At 45.6% G+C, this 14,898-nt stretch overlaps 1 protein-coding gene across 2 annotated transcripts in view; it reads left to right on the forward strand.

Moving 5' to 3' along the window:
* Positions 1-14,898, forward strand: part of LOC138284672 (uncharacterized) — a 215,988-nt gene that overhangs the window by 97,264 nt on the left and 103,826 nt on the right. The window lies entirely within an intron of this gene.

Consider the following 14,898-nt stretch of genomic DNA (forward strand, 5'->3'; position numbering starts at 1 on the left):
CATGGTGTGTTGCCCTCTATGGTTGTTGTTGCCCTGGCAGCTTTGCCTTGTGTGAGTAGTGATTTTGTGGGCTAGGTGATTGTTTCTAGTGTGCATGCTTTAGTGATGGGTGTCCATGTAGGTCTGTGATGGGGGTCCGTGCATTGGTGTTACGTGCAGGGCTTTGTATTGGGATGGGTGGGTTTGATGGTGGGATGTATGTGAGGTGGTGGAGTGATGGGGGTGAGAGTGCGGGTGGGGTTTGTGATGGCATGCAGGTAGAGGGGGTGATAGTAATAGAGAGTTGACTTACCAGAGTCCAGTCCTCCTGTGAGGCCCTCAGGATGCAGTATTGCCAAGACTTGCTCCTCCCATATTGTTAGTTGTGGGCGAGTAGGTGGGTGTCTACTGTCAGTCCTCGGTACTGCTATTTGGTGTCTTGCTACCATGGAACATACCTTTCCCTGTAGGTTGTTCCACCTCTTCCTGATGTCATCCCTTGTTCTGGGGTGCTGTCCCACGGCGTTGACCCTGTCCACAATTCTCCGCCATAGCTCCATCTTCCTAGCGATGGATGTCTGCTGCACCTGTGATTTGAGTATCTGTGGCTCTACCTGGTTGATTTCCTCCACCATGACCCTTAGCTCCTCCTCTGAGAACCTGGGGTGTCTTTGTGATGCCATGGGTGTAGAGTGAGTGGTGTGTGTGCGGGTGTGTGGGGTGATGTGTTGGGGTGTGTGCTGTAAGGTGCGTGGATGGTGTATGGGTGATGGTGTTATGTGGCTCTGGTTCTGTGGGTGCTCTTGGTCTGTCTCTCTCAGTTGTCAATTAAAGGGTTGTGAGTAATGTGGGTGGGTGTTTTAAAGTGTTGTGGGTATGGTGTGTGCATGTGTGTCAGGTGTGTGTAGTTTAAATTGTCCAATGTAGTGCTGTGTTGTTTGTGTTTGTGTATTTTGAGCGTGGCGGTATGTACCGCCAATGGTTTAGCACCATTGAATGTCCGCTGCGGTGATTCGTGTGTCATTATGCTATGGGCGTAGTTCTGTTGGCGTAACGGTGTGGGTTTTGGTACCGCCAGTTTATCACTGACCTTTTGGCTGGCGGACTTGTGTGTGTGGCTGTATAGTGGAGGATTCTTATGTGTGTGTCATAATATGGGTAGCGGTAACCCGCCATGCCAGCGGTATGTTGGTGGCAGTCAGCATGGAGGTAAGCAGGACTTACCGCAATTGTCATAATGAGGGCCAAGGTCTGGTACAGGAACTGATTTTTATTGGAGCAAGATATAATACTCTGAAAGGAATGGTTTTTCTTCCAGATCAAAAATATCTGCTGATTCAGGAGTCTGTAAGACTCTTTACTCATAAAGTCAAGACACAAGTAAGACTACAGGAGTTGATGGCATCTTGCATATTTCTGGTTTCATGGGCCTCCGCTGCATTTATATCTTGTAGTTCTCCATCTGAACTCTGTGGGTTCCAAGTTCTCAGTATATAAACAAACTGATCCCAGTCACCCATTGTGTAAAATACGATCTAAAGTAGTGGATAAGAAGAGAACAATTGGTAAAAGGTTTTCTTCCTTGCACTAGTTACAATAGATGCAAATACTTTAGGTTGGGGAGCAATACTGAAGGATTATACAGTTAAGAGTTAATGGCTATTGGTTTACAACAATCGATCCTCCAACACGAGAGGGTTAATTGGAATAAAGGAAGTATTAAGAAGGTTCCAGATTAAGGTTATGGATTGTTCAGACAATTTTGTGACTGTTCCTTGTGTAAATCTCCATCGAGGACGAAGTCTCTGAGCCAGATTGTTTGGAGAATTGGTCTGTGGATGGAGAGGCATGTTCTTTTATTGAAAGCAGTGTACATTGAGGGGAAAGATAATATTCAGGCAGATTGCTTGAGTCACAGATTTCCATCTCAAGAAATTACTCTCTTCCCGCAATTTTCAAGATATGTGCAAGAGGTTCTGGGCACCATATGTGTATCTTTTTGCATCCAGAAGCAACAGGAAGGTCAAGAGGTTCCGCTCGAGGTTTCCAGGGAAGGGTGTGTGGGAAGTAGATGCCTGTACAGTGAGGTTGCATAAGAAACTGCTTTATGCCTTTCCCCTATCCCGGTAATTCTGAGAGTCTTGCAGAGAATATTGAATCCATCTCATGAGGTAACCATGGTTGACCATTTTTGGCAGAGGAGGTCATGGATTCCTATGTTGAAATTATGACTATCTCTCTCTGTAGACCCTGCGTTTCATTTTCCCATGTAGCTGTGGCAGTTCAGAAATTTCTGCATGGCTTTAACTTTGAAAGCTCACTCAAGGCATTAGAAATGTTTTCAGTTGTAGTGTGGAAGCAATCATCCTCACCTTTGGAGTGTCAGCTTCCTTTGATTCTTTTTTATGAGAAGGTTTCAATGAATACATTTCAGTATCTACTTTGAAATCCTAGTGGACATCTAGAAAATGTTCAGAAAGGTTTATGGGAAAACTTGGGGGAAGGAGAAAATATTGCTTCCAGTTTATCGAAAAGTTTTTTTTTGGCACAAGGTAGAGAAAACATTAGGACCGCCTACCTGGAATTCCCCTTTAGTGCTATAAGCTTTACTGGAACTCCCATTTGAGCCATGTGAGTTATTTCTAAACACGAAGATAGTATTCTTGGTGGCCATAACATGAGACAAGAGGGTGTGAGAACTGTGAGACTTTTTTCTTCACCTCCCTTTCTGTCTATTCTTGATGATGGAGTGGTTCTAAAATTAGGCCCTCCTTTTCTCCCTTAAATTGCCTCAGCTAACAATCGAGAACAGGAATAATACTAAATATTACTTGTTCTTTAACCACATCCTCCTTTAGGAAAACAAATAATCTACATTTGTTAGATGTAAAGATGGCTTTGATGAAGTATGTTGAAAGGGTTTCTAATTTGAGAAAATTTGATTCACTGTTTGCGACCTTTGATGCCACGGTTCAAGAAACAAGCATCAGTAACTATCAGTAAAAGGATCAGGTCCACAGTTCATTTGAGATATTCCTTAGCTGAAAGACCCCTTCTTGTTGCTATCCCTGGAAATCAAGGACAAGTTTGACTGCATCATGGAGAAGGGTTACTGGTGTTCCTTTCGTGGACATTTGTGAGGTAGCAACATGTGCAGAACCTAATACATTTCTTAGACATTATAGAATTAATCATGTGGACAATGAGGAGAAAAAAATTGAAACTATTGTCCTGAGATCAGTTCTGATGAGAATATTGGGAGTAAAGTTTAATTGAACACTGTGGTATGGCAGTCCTATTTTGTGTTCTGTTTTATATTATCCTTTTGAAAACCTTCTCTGCTTCGATTTACCTCAAAAGTAATGACTGGGATGCGGACATAGGATGTAGAAATAATGAATAGTATTACTTACTGGTACTCTTCATTAACCCTAGACCTGGCATCCTCGTACCAGTCGATACGACCTGCCCATCCTTTCCGTTCTCCAGTGTTCTTAATGCTTGGAAGTACAGAAGGTTTGTGGTAAACCAAGGATATGCAGTGCCCAGAAGGGATGGGAGGGGGTGATTTACAGCATTTCTAGTAATAACTGTGACAAGAACGAAGATTACTATTAATCCTATACATTGTTAGGTACTGACCTGGATTATATAGATTTCTACATGTTTTCTTCTCCACAACAGTATATGTTTCACCAATAACTTTGTCAAAGGAATTGTGAAAGCTGTTAGAGTCGTTACTGCCACAATGACAACCCTGAAAGGAGTATGCCTTCACTAGTTCATGTTAACGCCTTGGCAAACACTGGGACTTAAATGGGCTCAATCGATATGTATAATAAATGTGTGCAATTATTTTTGCAATGATTTTTATAAGTTAACTATTACTGTAATTTTTGGCTAGTGTTTTTCTAAGTGAAGATGTGGGCCCTACTTATGAAAAGGGGGGAAACTGCCAGTCGTAATTGGTATCAATTGGTCGTGGTGAATACCACTGTTCAAAAGGAGAAAAAGCTACCCAGTGCTACAATGTACTCTGCTCAATTATTGCGGCTGCTGGAATTACTGCTAGTTGTAAATGCGGTAGGCAAATGGAAGTTTAACACAAGCAGTAGCCAATCAGTGGTGCAATTTACTGCCCAAAATAAGATGTGCCCTGAGCCAAAACCCCAATCTAACTTTGCATGAAGCTTTGCTTATGTGTCATCATTCAAACACTTAAACAATGATGCAGGAGAGATTTGTTCTGCAACTTGCCAATACCCGTCCCTGAAATTAAAATGTTGACCAGCTGCATAGCTTCAAACACATGGCAATATTTATTCTGCTGACTCTAATCAGTAATTTCCTCAGTCGAAATTTACTCTGTGCTTGGAAATTAACATTTATTTCTTGAATAGCTAACACATCAATTCCTCATCACTTTACTATATTTATTCCTCATATACAGTTAACCCCTATCATCTATAAATGATCACTTATTTTCTTTGTAATTGTATTTTAACTCGTTATTTGACTGTTCTTTTGTCCTCCTGCTAAGTATGTACCCTTTGTAATGTTTGCTACAGTACACATTTACAAAATTGAAATCAACGGACTAGCTTTTTGAACGCATCCAAATGTGTAGTTGTTACATTTGCAAGCGTTTCCAATTAAATGTGTCTAAATGAGATGGCTGTTTCCACACATACCCTTATTGGAGGTGGTTTCAGGGTATATCTGCATGCACACTAAGGGCTTCATTTGGACCCTGGCGGTCACCAGACCACCATGGTCACGGTCGGACCACTGTCAAAGGCGTAACATTACGACTGCGGCAAAACTGCCATGGTCAGACCGCCGGCACCACCAGGTTGCCGCTTGTCGACAGCCTTGCAAACACAATCCACCAGGGTGGCGCTGCCAGCAGTGCTGCTCTGGGAATTACGAGTCCCCTTTCCCCCAGCTTTTGCATGGTAGTCAGACGGCCATGCAAAGACTGGCGGAAAGGAGGCATTGAGGGCCCAATGGGGGCAGTTGGCATGGGCAGTGCAGGGGCCCCCGGACAGCCCCGTCACACTTTTGCGAGCCGACGCCAATGTTGTGGTGAGTTTTCTGCTGGGCACGCGGGTGGGAGCGCTGTTTTTGCCCGCTTACCCAGCGGAAAACTCCTAATAGGGCGGCCAGCATACCACCAGCACTGGCGGAATGCTGTCTGCGGCAGTCTTCTGTGAAGATTGCCAAAGTCATAATGAGGCCCTAAGTCCCAATTACTTACCAACAATATCTAATACATTGAGTTCTGCTGTTTCTCACAGAATGCCTTCTATGTTTTTTTAAGCTTCTTTTATTCATTTGTAAGAGAGTTACAAACAATTTGGCAGCAAAATCAGTCAGGGATGCAGTCCCCCTTACAGACAGTATAAACCAAACAGGCATTATCCCAAAGGTACAAATATCAGTTAGCAACAAGTGTGGCATTTGAGGCAGTCAAAGAAACATTCTGATACCGGGAGATGTACATATATCTGCAATCAACAGGCTATGCAGTGGTACAGAAAGGTAGATGGTACAGAAAGGTAGACAGGTCGGATAGGTCCTGTAAGAATTCTTTATTAGTTCTGTGGTGAGACAGAATAGATTCGTTTTTTTTTTGCAAAAACAAAAAAGTTTCCATAAAGAACAACTGGAGCCTGTCCTTTTAATTTCCAGCAACTCACTTACCCCCACCATCTCCGGCTCGCCCCGTCCAGCCAGGCATCCCAGCGTCACAACTGCAAGTCCGAATCAACTGTAATCTGTGTGAGCATGGCAGATAATGAAGCTGGACGCCAGGGACTCTGGGTGTGGCGTGAAGCACTCAACCAACCATTGTAAAACCCCACTGCAGCTCACAAGTCCAGGGTGTCTCCATCTACCTCATGTATCAGTGCTCTAAGTTCAGATAGCATTGCATCCCAGCTGGGGTCTAGTAGATACTTGCGCAATCCCATATTGTCTTCTCTCCGCAATGCAAACCCCTTTGCTTGTGCCCACACAAGAAAGGACTGTGACCATGCTTGAATCGAGGAGGCTCCAAAGATTTCCACTTTTTTGTAATAAGACGCTTAGCCGTCAAAAAACCCAAGTCTAGGAACCAGGAGGTCATTCTATAGTTCTTGGCCCTAGGGAACATGCTTAGTATGCCTGCTTCCCAAGTTTGCAATGCGACGTGCTGTGCAATGTGAGACCCGGGCCGATATGTCCTGCCAATAAGTGTTCAGGGAGGGGCAGAACCACAAAATGTGAAGCATCACGGGCAAGCAGCGTCAGTGCAGTGGAAAAATCAATTGATTTTGGCAGAAGTGAGATAGGCCCTATGTAGTATATAAAACTGTATCAGGTGAAACTGTGCATCAACCAGTATGTTTGTGGGGCTTTCAAGGACTGCTGCCCATTCCTTATCCGTATAGGGTTGGGTTAAGTTGCCGTCCCAGCCGGTACGCAAAGCAGCATGTATGGGTGTAGTGTGCGCCAGTAATGTGCCAGCCAGCCTGTGCACATGGGGTCATCCCGATCCCATGACCTGCAGATACTGTACCACCAGGTGAGTCGACAACTTGGCTGATAGGTCACCTCAGTGCTGAGTCAGTTACGCCAATAAGGAGTTATACAGGAGAAACTGTCCCGTTAGCAAACCAGTGTTGTCTGTCAGTACGTCAGAAAGGGTCAGAATGCCCTCGCCATAAAGGTCCCCCAGTGTGTGTAGTCCCCCAGAATACCAGGCCTCCGGTTCTATTGTGCATGTAGGTATAGCATTTCTAGGAGTACCTATCAATGCTAGTGTGGGTGCATAAGGGACCGTTGCACATTTGAGATGAAGACTTTAGCAATAACAGCAATGCGTAACACTCAGCAGCAGAGTGAGGCACCTTAGTTTGCGTAATTGGATGGAACAATTGTGACACTGTGGACAGCGTCCAGGGTGGTAGCGTTGTGGCTGTGTCTGACAACTGTAAACCTGAGAGCCACCTGGCCACCCATTGTAATTGAGAGGCTAAATAATATTGTTCTGGATTTGGCACCGCAGGACCACGAGGCAATGAATATAGTTTTGTCAGTGCTACTCTACAGCAACTCATGTTCCAGATGAATTCCCTAATACATGGCTCAAAATCCCTAAAGAATTTGGCTGGGATATATAAAGGTAGGTTGGAAAAATAATACAGAAGCCGGGAAGAACCACCATCTTCAGAAGAGCTACTCCTCCCATCACCGACAGTGGAAGCGTCTGCCAGAAGGTCATCTGGGCTCTAATAGATGAGACTGCACACATGAGATTCCCATCATACAGATTTGCCAAAGAATGGTATATGCGAATGCTCAAGTACTGTAACATCCTGGGCTGCCAGGGGACAAGCACACTTGAGAAGGTGATTTCCTGGTTTGGTGATTCCGGTGCGAAAGGCAATAGACATGACTTAGCCCAGTTCACATGCAGACCAGACAACGATGCAAAACGTTGCAGTGTTTCGGCGATTTCATCAGGGACAGTAGAAATGTCCCTTAGGTATAGGAGGAGATCATCTGCAAAGAGAAACACAATATGTAGCCCGTCACCAAATGGAATGCCCCACGTCTCTCCGCAATACTGAAGATCTGCTGCCAGCAGTTCCACTGCCAGTGAAAAGAAATATGGGGAGGGGGGCAGCCTTGCCAGGTCTCCCTATCGATCGAGATCGGCCCAGAAATGGCAGAGCCAGTTTTGCCTCTAATCACGGGCTGTGCATACAGTAACTGCACTAACCGCAAAGCAGCACCAGTGACCTATAGGAGCCCAACTCGGTTGAATCTTTTCCAGGTTAAGGGAAGGGAACTAACAGGGCCTCATGGTGAGAGGCGGATAGGGTGGCCGTAGACAGTGCCTCTTCGTATAGGTGCTGTAAGCGGGGAATTAACAGGGGGCGTAGACGTTGTAAAATTTGTCAGGGAAGCCGTCGCGACCCAGGGTCTTGCCAGTGGCGAGGGCGCGTATGCTTTCCTGGATCTTTATTGGTATAATAGGGTTTTCCAATTGTTCTCGCTGCTTGGTTGTTAGGTGGGGCAAGGAGAGCAAGGAGAAGATTGCGCCTTATTCCTCTAAATCTGCCGTCACAGTTGATTGATACAAGGATGTGTAATGCCTCGCAAGTTTGTTGTGTTTGTTGTGGGTGAACCTGTGTCACAATGCAGTGCCAGAATAGGGGTACGGGATTGATCTTGATGGATCAGTCAGACTAAAAGTCGAACTGACCTGTCAGCCGTGGCGCGTGTGCGGGCTAAGTGAGCTGCGCAATTGATGCAACCAGTGCTTAATTTGTAAATAAAAATGTGCCAGTGCCCAAAGCCCTCCTCTTAAACACGTGGCTGCTGCAATTAAATGTGCGAGCAAGGAATACTGAGGCAGCGTAATCCTGAAGTGACCCCGTGCCTCTTCAATCCGCATAAAGCCACTCAGCTCACTCTTGCAGCTTTCTGCTTTCTCCCATTGTGAAGCATTTTCGTTTTTCTCTTCCCCCGTCTTTCACATATGTGTCTTTTGCTCTCAGCAAATGCTTGGGGCAGAAGAATAAGCGCCGGCCCTCAAAAATAAGTGCCAGTGCTCAGCACTGGAAACAACAAGCACAAATTAAGCACTGGATGCAACGCAATCTCTCCAGCAATTTCGGATGTTCCTTGTGCCTATCCGCTAGCCTGCTCCATTTCCTAGGTTCCTGGATAGCACGTGTCTCATGGTGCCGAAGTGTACCTTCAAGATTGCCTTCAATAGACTTATACGCATATTCCACTGTGTGCCCAAACAATGCCCATGCATGGTGACCTTAAATGCATCCCATTTCAAAGAATCTTGTGAAGTCGGTGCCATAATTACAGGCAAAATAGTCAATTATAGCAGCTCTCAGCGATGCCCGGAAGGGGGTGTCCTGTGATGCCTCGGGTCGCAGCCGCCAATTGGGAATAACGGGAGGGGAATTGTCCCATGTCCATTGTAAATATTGTGGGTTGTGGCCAGAGAGGGTTTGACCCAAATAGTCAGTTTACAGGACTGTGGATATCAGATTATCTGTACAAAGGATTCTGTCTGGTCGGATGTGCAATTGCTGTGGATCAGAAAAAAATGAATACAAGTGAGCTGTGGCATTACGCTGGCGCCAGATATCAATCAGATGCCAGTGCTGGAGTCTGACCAGTACCATGGGGGTAGTGGGCATTGAGGGGAAGGAGCGATCAAGTTCCAGATCAATAACACTATTAAAGTCCCCCCTATTAGCCACGAAAGGCCAATCCAGCGAACGAGAACACCAGACAACTTGGTTAAGACAGAAACTTGCTCTGTGTTTGGCTCATATATTGACCCTAGTAAAAGCGGTCAGCCATCTAAGCGCAAATTGACAAACACATAGCGGCCCTTGGTATCAACATCGTGCTTGTCTGCCACAAAGTGGGTGCAGCGCCTTTGCAGCCTACTGGTCTCTGGGAGTGTGAGGTGCGTTTCCTGCAGGAGCGCAATTTGGACGGAGTGCCTTCTAAGGTATGAGTAAATGGAGTACCTATGCGCAGGTGTATGTATACCTCACACATTCCATGTGAGATCTTTAGTGGGAGCCATTAGTAGACAATTAGGATGTAAGGTTGCATTCTGCTGCTGACCGGCCAAGGAGCTGTCCCACAGCTATTAGCAAGGCTATGGGTGGTGGGAGGGAGGTCGAGCTGCATCTGACAAAAAACAAGTGCAGCAGAAAATGAACATAAGCCACAAAAACAGAAAATAGGAATACCATTAGAGAGGAGGGACAACTGGTATCCGCCCAAACCACCAAACTATATAGTCCAGTACACCAAAGATAGAGGAAGAGAGTAGTGACAGAGGAGGCATGTCGATAGGGTGCCCAACAACGGAAGTCTTAAGGGCAGCAAATGTGTAGGCAATAACAGAATAAATGACATAACATGTTTCATAGTATTACTGTGAAGTTTATATGGAGTCCAAGTATTAAGTGCAATGGGGGGGTGAAATAAGAGGCAAGAGGGGGATGAGGGAGGAAGTGAGGGTGGCTAGGAAAAGGATGAGAGAGAGAGAAGAAGAGTCATCATGACACCCCACTCAGTGCTTGCAGATTGTAGGTAAAGGACAAAGATACCCAAACACAGTCAGGGTTGAATAATAATATCAAGGAGTATCAGGGAATGTTGACCTGTAGAGGTCGAGAGCAGTACCTAATTCAAATAATAACATTTGCCATTTGTGGGGTTACATCGGGGGGAGCCACAGAGTCAGTTTCTGAGAGACCGTTGCTTAGAGAACCATCTTCGCTGCCGGAACCACTGGGACCCTCATCAAGGTCAGAAGTTTGTCTTATGTCTCTGATGGCTGCCGCCGTTGCAGGGCTGGATGCCTGCTCCATATAATCTGTTGTAGGTCAGGTGCATGGTCTGACTGTGATAGGTGATTTCTGCAGCATTTTCCATTTCGGCGGCAGCTGGGTAGAGATCTATTTGGAGTTGTTGGTTATGATGGTCGGGAGTCTGGCCCGTCAATTCCTGCCACATCCAAGCAGCTTCTGAGGTTGAACCTTGTCTTCCCCTGGGCCATGACTCACAGTCTTGCCAAGAAAAGAAGAGAGTATTTGAAATTGAGGGCTCACAACTGGCACTTCACAGATGACAAGGAACTCCTCTGTTTCTGTACTGTGATGGTATACTCCGGGAACAGCATTACTTTAGCATTTTCCACTGTAATGTCTCTCACCTAACGTAGTATAGAGTTCCTGTCTACATAGTGAAGCAGGTGAAACAGCAATGGCCTCGGGTTTGACCCCAGTGGTGGAGGCTGCGCCGGGACCCGGTGGGCGCGTTCAGTGGAATTGCAAGAGCACACCAGGCAGGAACAGACTGCTTGTCTGCCTTTCTACGTAGGAGACAGACTTGTTACCTTCCACTCCCTCTAGGATGCCCACAACATTAATATTATTCCTCCTGGAAATACCCTCAGCATATTCTGCTCTATGATCCAAAACAGTCACACGATCTAGTAGTGTCTGTACTTAGGTTTCCACCTGATGGGCCGTGGAAGCAAGGTCATTCAGAGTATGCTCCTTGGAATGGGTTTTGACCGCCAGTTTGCAATGGTCTGCATGGAGCAGGGTGAGATCAGCCACCACCTTGTCGATCTTGTGTTCCAAGGAATTTTGCGTTTGATCTAGGGAGGTACTAAGGCATTCTATTGCCACCAAGATAGAATCTAGCTTTTGTCCTGTGGACGTAGGGGAATCGGAGTCTGGCGCCTGCGAGTTATTATCAGTTCTGGAGCACAGTCGACCCGTGGAGTCTCATGGATGGTGTGCCTTATTTAGTGTAAGTAATTGAGTTATAATAGTCCGCTGTGCAGTGTCAGTTAACCACATGAGGGTCAGACACAATAAATTTGTTTCGAGAAAATAGCTGGACTTTCCAGTGGACTGCATCATGGAGAAGTATAGGTAGGAACCGTTGCTGAAGAGACACATGCATATTGGAACACCAACCCTGATGTAAGCCTGGAGATGGAGGGCCTGCTTGCTTACGCCTGGGGTTGTCTAATGGGGTGCAGCAGCACGAGCAGTCCCGTGCCGCAAGACAGCAATGTCTTACAGTCCACTGCAATGATATGAGCAAGCAAGGATGGGGGTGCTTCAAGTGACAAGAAGAAGGTTGTACCTGATCAACCCAGGGGATTATGTGAATGTCTTAGCAGTGAAGCAATATCCCTGTGCCCAGCTGTATACTGTCATTAGGATTTCATAGCAGAGTGATGCATGTCAAGCAGGCCTGGTATGAGTCCACCAGGGAAAGCAGGTGTGGGGTGTGTTTATTGCCCACAACCCTTGTCTCCTACAAGGTCCGAGGTGTATACTGTGTGTTGGGCCCCAGCCTGGGTGGAGGGAAAGACAGCTTGCAGTTGTTTGAGGAATTGGCAGCTTGACGCGGTCCCAGCACCAGTGTGCCAGGGGAAAGCGTAGTGGCCTCCAGCCTTGACAGAGAGGCATACAGTCTGTTGCGGTCCGCACCTCAAGTCAGTTCAAGCCCTGGCGACGTTGGGTAGCCGATCCGGTGAGCCTCACTCTCCCACACAGCAACCTTCAACCGCAGGTCCACTCACCCCCGTCCCCTGTGTGGGTTCCGCAGGCGTCACGTCGGGTGGCGATCCAGTCCGGAGGCACAGCAGGTCCGTCGTCACAGCTCTCTGCTGCAGTGTCGCAGCCCAGCGCGGCCACTGATGTCTCTCGCCTTCTCCTTCAGGCCCGACAGCACGGGCCTTCTCTACTGTCGTTGTGCCCAGTCTTCCACACGAGTAGGAGACTTGTTCTGGGATTCCTGGTCGTGGCAGATGCAATCTGCTATAGTGCAGCACCCGATGGGATACCTGTGTATGGATAAAAGAAGGATCATCAGGGCTTCTTGATCGAGCCCTGTTAAAACTTGTCTGCCATCTTGGCTCTCCAAGCCACGCCCCATCACAGAAAGCCTTATAGCTCAGTCGCAGAGTTGTTCTTTGTACTTAGAAGGTTTTAACCACATAGTGATACTTACCTCTAAAATACCATCCTTTCCAGAATTGTGTGACGTTTAGGATCTTTCTTTACAGGAAATATAACCTTGCTTTATCGACACACCTGGGAAAATAACACCCCTGAAAATCGCTTTGTTCCTACGATCAATGAAGAGATGAAAAAGTTTGAAATTTCCTCTCAGATATTTTCATTTAGAATTTTCTCACAATTTAGCCTAGTTTAAATCAGGCTGTCCTGTAGGTACAATGCACCAACAGCTAGCTGTAGGTGTAATCAAAGGATTACCAACTTAGTCCTACATCTGACACTGATTGTGACCCTTGTAACAGGAAAACAGGGAGCCGAGGTTTGCTGAAAATGAGCGGTGCAGATCTGACCACCTAGTCAAATTATAAGCATTTCACACTGCTTCTGCTTTTGTCACGAAGTATGGAAACAAATTCTTGGTCAGGTGGATCTCTAATTTACTGGAAGAGACTGACCTTCTAGACTGGTCACAAGTTGGTGACAAGGTTGGTTATGAACTGAGACAGCTTTTACAGGTACATTCAGTAAGTTGGGAACAACACTAGATATTCGAGGTGTCACAGGAGTCCTCCAGTTAGACGTTTCAGCTGCATTTGATATTGCTGACCTCAAAATCTGGGTCAGCTGTCCAAAAGGCATTAACAGTACGGGTGGTGTATTTCTTACTGAATGTATTCAGATATCTATGAAAACACTTGCAGAGTTGCACTGGCATCATTAGCTCTGGGTTTTTAAACTTATGTATGCATGTGGTTATTTGCATAGCACAGACCTACCCAAAGGCAGTGAAGCGCTGTACAGGGTCAAAGGCAAGCATAGAATTGAGTGATAGAAAAGGTACCTGGGTTCTGTAAGCAGAAGAGCATTGTTACTGCATTGTAATGTAGTGTTCTTTAAAGAGGTGCATATTCAACTTTTTCCGAAATTGGAGTGGTCCTGATGGATAAAGTATGTTGTTTTGGATCATCGTTGCATAGACAAAAAAGCTTGCTGATTTTTTATTTCCCATGCTTCTTAGTCTCCAGTCTGATGGTGTCCTGGCTGATGGTAGAATGTTCTGCAAGATAAGTGGGTTTGCTGGCCATGATGGGTTTGTAAATGATGGAGTTAGTTTGGTCAGGATGGGCATGATGTGACCACATTTCTTCAAGCGCTTTTCTTCAAGCAGAGGATGAGATTTGATGCAGCATGTAAAATGCCTTTTAGGAAGGCCATTGTGTAGTATTTGAGGCCTTAGAGCAGGGTGTTAACTACTTTCAGATACAAGAGTATGAGGAGTTGAACAGCAGTTCCGAAGTCACTTTTTAGAAGAAACAGTTTCACTTTCGTTAGAAGAGAGAGGTGGTGCCTTTCTGTGTTTGGGGCAGTGTGTTCCTTCAGTTTGAGGTTGGATTCCTGGGAGAGTCTAGGTGACTCACCTTTTTGTGAAAGTTGGGATTCAAAGCTATCAAAGTTCATGCCATTAAGACAAATCAATACTATTTCTTGCTTGTTGTTCGTGGCAAATAACAGTAGTTTTGCCTTAGTGGGGTTGAGCTTCAGGTAGGTGCTAGACAAACAGGTGTGGATGATGTGCAGGTACTTGTGGATGTGTGGAGTGGAGGAGATTTTCAAGTAGAATAGTGTACTTCCTGCCTATTAGTCAATATTAACAGTTATCTGCAAGTAGGTCCCCAGGGTGCTCCAGGTATAGCCTGAAAATGACAAGAAAAAATATGAAATAATGGGGGACGCTACAGGTGATTCAAACAAAGAACAGCAAAATTAAATAAACAAGAAAGTCATAAAATCAAGCAAGGGATGAACACAAATCCCAATGTAAGTCTACTTAAGCTAAAGCTGTGTGTAGGAAAGATCTAAAAAAGCCTGCTGGGAGACGTAGTGAGTTTAAAAGCCCCTAGCACAGTTTGCAGGTTCTGTTCCTTCTTTTGCAGCTCCAACAGTCCACAAATGTCACTTACTTTGGAGCCACCCAATAACTGCCATGAAGGAACAGGAGGAGCCATCAAAGAAGGAAGAGATAAGCCTCCAAAGCACCTTCCATTCCTCTCAGCTCTGCCGAATTGTAAATTTGTTTAGTAACTCCTGTTTGTCTACCTGGCTCCTCTCTGCAACTCCACATAGACACAAGGAGAGGTAGACGAGTGGGGAAGACAGAGGCTAAGAATTGATGCATTGCAATGTTGTTCACAGTGAGTCAGTACCAGTGTTAATAGCCTAGCAGCTCTAAATTGCCTTCAATCGAACTCCTCATCATTGAAATATTTAAATGATAGTCTAAGTCTAATGCTTTATATCTCACACTATAAACAGCGATTTTGCTTTACCTTGTGCCTCATTTCCT

This window comes from Pleurodeles waltl, chromosome 3_1, assembly GCF_031143425.1.
Source record: "Pleurodeles waltl isolate 20211129_DDA chromosome 3_1, aPleWal1.hap1.20221129, whole genome shotgun sequence".
Lineage (NCBI taxonomy): Eukaryota > Metazoa > Chordata > Amphibia > Caudata > Salamandridae > Pleurodeles > Pleurodeles waltl.